Here is a 6,746-nt window from a genome sequence, read left to right as displayed (position 1 = left end):
CTCACTACGTCGGTTGTACCATATGTACCGACAACAATAAGCCGTATGGTGGCTTACCGATTTTACACAATGTATGTTGCATTTTGTATTTCGATTCAGAATTGAGATTCCATCGGAAATCAATCATATATGTCTGAATCTAGTGATCCACATGGATATGTGATCACTACATCTATCAACTGCAGAGATAGATGATTTTGAACTGCCAATGATATAAGTTATCGGAATGAGATTCCACCTCTAGAGAATAGTTGGGTATCTACGTGAACCCTTGTGCTACAATACTTGCTCTTTGTTTCACCACCTCGTTGTTCTCAATTCTGTTTCCAAAAGAAAACTGGTGTAGGTATTTCTTATGAATACCTTCCCATTATTGAGCAATATCATTTCTACCTAGATTATACCATTTGCTTGAGTTCAGTTCGAGTGTTGACCACACTTTACCATGGCCATGGTCTTTGGATCTGAATCATTTGTAAGTTTTGCAATCTAGTATAGAAATGTATGTCGACAATTGTAGACTTCTGGTTATATGATTCTCCATAATCTATATATCAATATATAGTTGATGAAAATATCGTTACCCGTAGTGACTTCTCGCGATTTCCCAATGCGATTGAGTCGGGTATTCCGATATCCCGGTCATTGTGTGCACTATGACCTGGGTTGGTGGAGGTTTCCCGTCCACTGGGTGTATACTACCCATTAGGTGTCTGCCAACGTGAAGTTGACTTGCATTTACTGATTCACAGGCCTTGATATCCTTGCTTGCGAGAAGCTGAATCCTGATGTACTTCTGCCATACATCTCCCCCTGTTGCTTTGAACAAGGAGTGGAGTGGATTTTGTTGGTACCTCCACTCTTTCAGGCGGTACTTTTGCAGGATTGTAGGATTGTGTGACACCTTTATAGTCAGTAGATCTGGCAGATTATTTGCAATGTGTTGCAAATCTTTTGAACACATGGTTCAGATCTTTGAGTATGTGGATTTGAGGCAGAAATGTGTTGAACATTCCACTAATTTCCTGGCATTTTTATGGTACTTGAATCTCCCCCTAATGCCTGGAAATGTTCCTCATTGAATCAACATACTGGCCTTGAATAACTCCCCAGGCGAGGGGCTTGAGGTATTGACAGAAATAGAGTTATTCCTCACTTAGATCCCAACTATATGTTGAGGGGCCAATGATGTATGCCGGGTGGTGATATTGATATGCAACCGAATTATCGCGGATAGGAAATACTTGTTATATTTCCACGTATCAAAGATAGAGGGGAATACTATTATGCAGTTTGGTCATGAGCGTGTAACACTACATGACTCCAACGTAAAGTTGGTAAGTTGCAATTCCAAAATAAAAATAATGCAATGAGCTTAACTCTTTGGATATGATTCTACCAAACCATTTTGAGTCTAGACATTAGGACAAATTGCTAAATTTCAATCCAAAGGCCATAGAGAATGCCTTCAAGGAGAATTCTGCAATGCTATCCATTCGATTTGCTTGAAATCGATGTCAGGATAATGAGTAAATGGTTTCGTGTGAATAAAGCACACACTTAAGACCATCATGTAGATATGTCTTTTTGAACCATGGAATACCTGAATAGTCTACTCAATGGCTGGGAAGAGCCACTTACCTCGACTTGATGCATTCAAGGAGTCTGAGTGGTTCATCGTAGAATTTAAGGTGTGCAAGCCTTAAAATTAGCTTCACTGTGTCACTTGTAGTGCACATAAAATCCAAACATTATTAGAATTTAGCATCATAATAATCATAAACTATTGGAATTGCGGATAGTTTCTGTTTCAACCCAATGTCTCGATGACCAGGGTGAGTTTGCCAAGTTTTTCATGTACAAGACACTCTGAAAAACTATCTCGTACACAACATGTGCTACGTGTTGTGTCGTATGTGTAGTACAATCCATATGATTCACATAGAATGTGCTTGCCATATCCGTTGCATATGGTAAAGAGAAGTTATTTCTCTTTGTTGTCATCATAAGTTTCGCTGTGGAAATTATTTTGACGGATACCTTCATAGTTTAGTAGGGTACGAGTTAAACCTGGGAAGCAATAAAGCATCCCGGCGTTACTCGAGTACCCACAGGGATAGTAAATATGACTCGAGTTGAGCCAACAAATACCTCATCGCGTCTAGCGATTTAAATATCTCCTTTCTCTCAATGAGAATGGAAACATTGGACTTCCCTGAGTATAAAGTTTATGGTGCATATGTCCACAAGGCATATATCATTTTTCATCGGATTGACTCCCATAGAAATCTATATATAGACATGAAGATGCTCAATATGAAAATCACTGTCAGATATATAGAATACATATAAATTTATTTGTATCAAAGTGCTGATATAGTATATTGTGATATACAATATATGATGACAACAATACTTATGTTGTTGTTACAACATCATAAATGGACATTAATTATATTGACCACTCAGGAGATTAAAAGACTATTCATAGTCTCCAAACATATCGGTTGAGGCATATTCAACCATCACATTCTCCGTGCCCATAGGGTCCCGTCACAGCTGGTGATGTTGGATTGAAGGTTGAAGTAAGATTCAACCTTTGCCCTTGAGGTTCATTGTATCCCAGGAATTGCTGATACAGAATAACCAGATGTTGAGATCTGAATCGAATGGCTTATGATATATAAGACACCATTTTTCCGTTAGCGGTGTGATCCTGACCAGAAGTGATTCCAGGATTGCACACATTATCCCACGAGACACAAGAGTGATCATGATGTCCGTGGCCCAGATAGGGCAGTGGTGGCCATTGAGGGCGGATGCCTCAAACTCTATAGCCATATGTTACCTCTATGGGTAAACCAGAGATAATTAATTTACAACCAGTAAATTAAAGACCATCATGGTTGATGTCATAATGAACTTAGCAAAATCAATGGGTATTTCAAGAAGTTATCTTGAAACCATTAGTGTGAATCTCAAATTGCTAAATATGACATCTTGAAGATAATCTCCAAAATGGAGTAGATCTCGTAGCACTAGAGAGTATAATCTGATGAAATCAGTAGATACCCACTCGTAATGGCTTATGTCAAATGTCATGACTTAGTAAAATGTGTGGGAGAGCACTTCTTAAAGCAATTATAATGTTAAAATGACAAAATATAGGTTTTAACATTAGTCATTGATAATCTGCGAAGGCAGTAGATCTATATGACTACCTTGTGATACCAACAATCAATTTGAAGAAATCACTTTGAATTTTGCATTCTTATTTGCAATAAATAAAACAATCTCAATTGCAAATAGACGTATTAATCTCGACATGTAGCGAACATGGAGATACATACATTCCGGAATACATCATACTCAACAGAAATACACCACTATTATAATAAATAGTAATGATGTTGCAAACTTGATGTTCAAATGAAAAACTTGAATGTATAGACCTCAAATTAAATGAGATGATCTTGTATCAAGTTGCAAGATAATTCAGCAGGGTGAATTAATATTTTGCGAGAGAAAATTAATCTCAATCGCAATGAGATTGTTTTGCAAGAGAAAGAGAAATATATTTCTCAATCGCAAATCAATATTGTTGTGCAAGAAAACTTAATCTCAATCGCAAAACAATGTCGTTGTACGGGCAAAGAACATGTAATAGGAATTGCTATAGAGCACATGTCCAATTTCCACATAGAATATATGGAATAATCATTTACATATTGTAAATGTGATATGGAGTAATATGACGGTCTCCAATGTAATTTTGCCAGTGGAGCCATGAATCAGTAAAACCTCGATGGGAAAATTGAAAGACCACATTGGAGGCTCCGATGGGGGAAAATACCCCGTAACCGTCGCCGCGCCTCACCCTCACATTGGAGGCTGGAGGGTCCTACGCCAGGGGACGCCGGGGCTTGCTTCGGGCAGGCATGCCAGAGGGAGACGCACAAGAAGTTGCGGCATCTTCGGGCCGAGCGCCATGGCTGAGAAAAAGAATTTTATGAGGCCAGGTCTCACGGATTAGCAGGTGAGACCCATTCTGATGGATGACACGTGGCATTCATAAATTACAAAGCATCTACCCCACCCCCACCTGAAATCAGGGGGGAAGATTAGATGCTTTGTGATTTGTAAATGCCATGTGTCATCCATCGAGGCGGGTCTCACCTGCTAACCGTGAGACCTGATCTCATATAATTTTTTCCCATGGCTGGCTGCATGTTGCCACTGCTGCGGGGTGGGCGTCACCGCTCGTCAGCCGTGGACGCCATAGCGCACGCCGGGACAAACGCCGCTGCGCGCGCGTCAGAGGGATCCGCCGCGCCAAGGTCCTTGGACGCATGCGCTTCTGCGACGCGAGTAGCCGTTCCGTGCCGGTAGGCTGCGTCGTCCCGCAAGGCCCTCCCGCCCTCCCTGAGGCCGAGGATCTCGCCGAGGCCGATAGTCACGGACGCACCAGGAGGAGCGAGACCGAGGGTCTCCGCTGCAGGGAGGAGTGCCGAGCGCTTCTGGCTCTGCTGATTGCCGCACTTTGAGCAGCTGTGGCACTGGCATGTGGATACGGGTCGGGCGCCGCCGCAACCTGAGCGGCTCGAGCGTGCCGGGCAATGCCGGCTGTGAGGCCCTGAGCGGCGTGACCAGCCGTGGCTGTTGCCGAAGGAGCCGCAGACGCCGGTGGGAGCGCAGGCGCCGACCGCCTGAGGGGCGGGTCCACGCGACAGCGTTGCCGCGGCGTGGCACGCCAGTCGTCGCGTTTCAGGGCGGACACGGTCCGGGCCGGTCCGGTCCCGGTCTGAGCCGTCGTTTGGACCGGCCGCCGGTGGTCTAGGCCGGACCGGACCGAGCAGCATGGCGGTCCTGATTTCAGGGACCGGACCGGCAAGGACGAAGCCCGGGCCGGACCGAGCGGACCGGCCAACGACCACCGGCGGCGACTTGCACAGGTGCAGCGGCGAGATGTGCGACGATGCGCTGGTGCTATGGCGAGGTGGGTGACATGCGGGAGCGCCGGCGGCAAGGTGGGCGACGTGTGCGCTGGGCGCCGCGGCTGTTATTCATAAACCTGTACATATTTGTTCATTGGCAGTTTTTCCTATTGCATGCAAGTAATGTAGCACGTCTATGAGGCCACGATTTCCTGTGTGCGGGTCTTGCCGAGATAAGAGGATCAAATCTGACGTGAAGTTCTTTCTCAGATGGCACCATAACTTTCGGATCAAGCCGTGTTTCTCTCGTATTTTTTATTTTCTGCTCACCGAATAAAAGGAAACAACAACGTGGGGTGATGGCCCGTGATTATAGGAAGTGGGCGTTTCTCCCACGCACGATCAGAAAATACTCCTATCTAGCGCCTTCCAAAAAGTACTTGCCTGATTTGTTGGATGCGAAAATCACGGTTGAGCGTTTCTCCAACAATCAGAAAATCACGGCCGATCGAGTATTTCTTCCAGATGGTGGCCTGCGTACGTGCGTGCTATGCTGAAACGGCTGTCATTTCCGTGCTCTTTCAAGAAAACTGTATTTTCTGACGAAACTGAAGAAATCTTAGTGTCTGACCAAACTGAATTCAGACAGCTTATGGCTACAACTGACGAAACTGTATTTTTCGAAACTTCGACAGCATGCAGCTCTAAAGTGACATGGTAGACGACAGCTAGACGAGGAGGAGGTAGTCTACTATGGACAGGTGAAGACGGCGACGGTCAACGATGTCGGGCAGGTGCAGCGTTCCCTAGCTACAATGTTCCTCCAGTACTCCTTTCCCCGCGAGCAGGTGCAGACGAGGAGGTGTTGGTCGACGAGACTTAAGTGGGAGACAGATGGCGGAAAGAGGAGGAGGTGCAGGTGGTCGACGACGGCAACGGCAGGTCGGCGACCAATGGAGGCGGAGCTCCCTTCCTCCTGCAGCTATGGCAGGCAGTGGCTCGGGAATTGGGATCGGAGGACTATGCCCTGGCAACGATGGACAGCAGTCCTGGGCTGGGCCAAAAGTCGCGATCCGACCGAGCGGACCGAGCTTGGACCAGACCGGACCGAGGTTTTTTCGGGCCACGAGCGGGCCTAAAAGCTTGCTCGTGCCGTCCACCCTGAGTCGCGTCTCCATGGCTGGGTCTTCTGATTCAAGAATTTTATTCTTGTGAGCGCATGGATGTACAGAGAAGAAAACCAATCAATCGTAGATCATTAATTGATCACAAGAAGACAAGACGAATTGGGCCGTTTCTTAATCAATTTCCCTTCTGCACGCGTCCTGCCAGGAGCCATGCGCTTTCGCCGCGGCCCCATCTCCGTCCGCTTGGTAGCAGTTGCCGTGCGGTCTGGCATCCGCGCCCCCGCAACTACGCGAAACTTCATCATCTTGTAATCGCTGGTGGGCAGAGTCGATCGAATCGTCTCGCCGGGTCGCTCAGCGGTGAGTGTGCTGATAACGTATTAGAGAGTAAAACGAAAGACAAGAGAAAGAGACGTAAAATGAATTTTTGTTCTCATTGATGATGGGTTATACATATCTGATGCATCTTCTGTACTATAAAAAGGGCATCATAAATTCAGGTCACCCAATCAAATGAATCCATCCATCCAGAGGTAACCAATCTTTGGTTACAGGCAACATCTAAAAGTTAGCTGACCTGGCACAATGTTCTTATCTGATTGTGAGATATGTAACCAAAGATGGGTTACCTCCAAATAAAGATTGTCTAAACTATATTAGCCAAATACATAAACTATATTAGCCA

This window comes from Triticum dicoccoides, chromosome 5B (genome assembly GCF_002162155.2).
Source record: "Triticum dicoccoides isolate Atlit2015 ecotype Zavitan chromosome 5B, WEW_v2.0, whole genome shotgun sequence".
NCBI lineage: Eukaryota > Viridiplantae > Streptophyta > Magnoliopsida > Poales > Poaceae > Triticum > Triticum dicoccoides.
The sequence above is the reverse complement of the archived record's forward strand: the minus strand, read 5'-3'. Positions refer to the sequence as shown.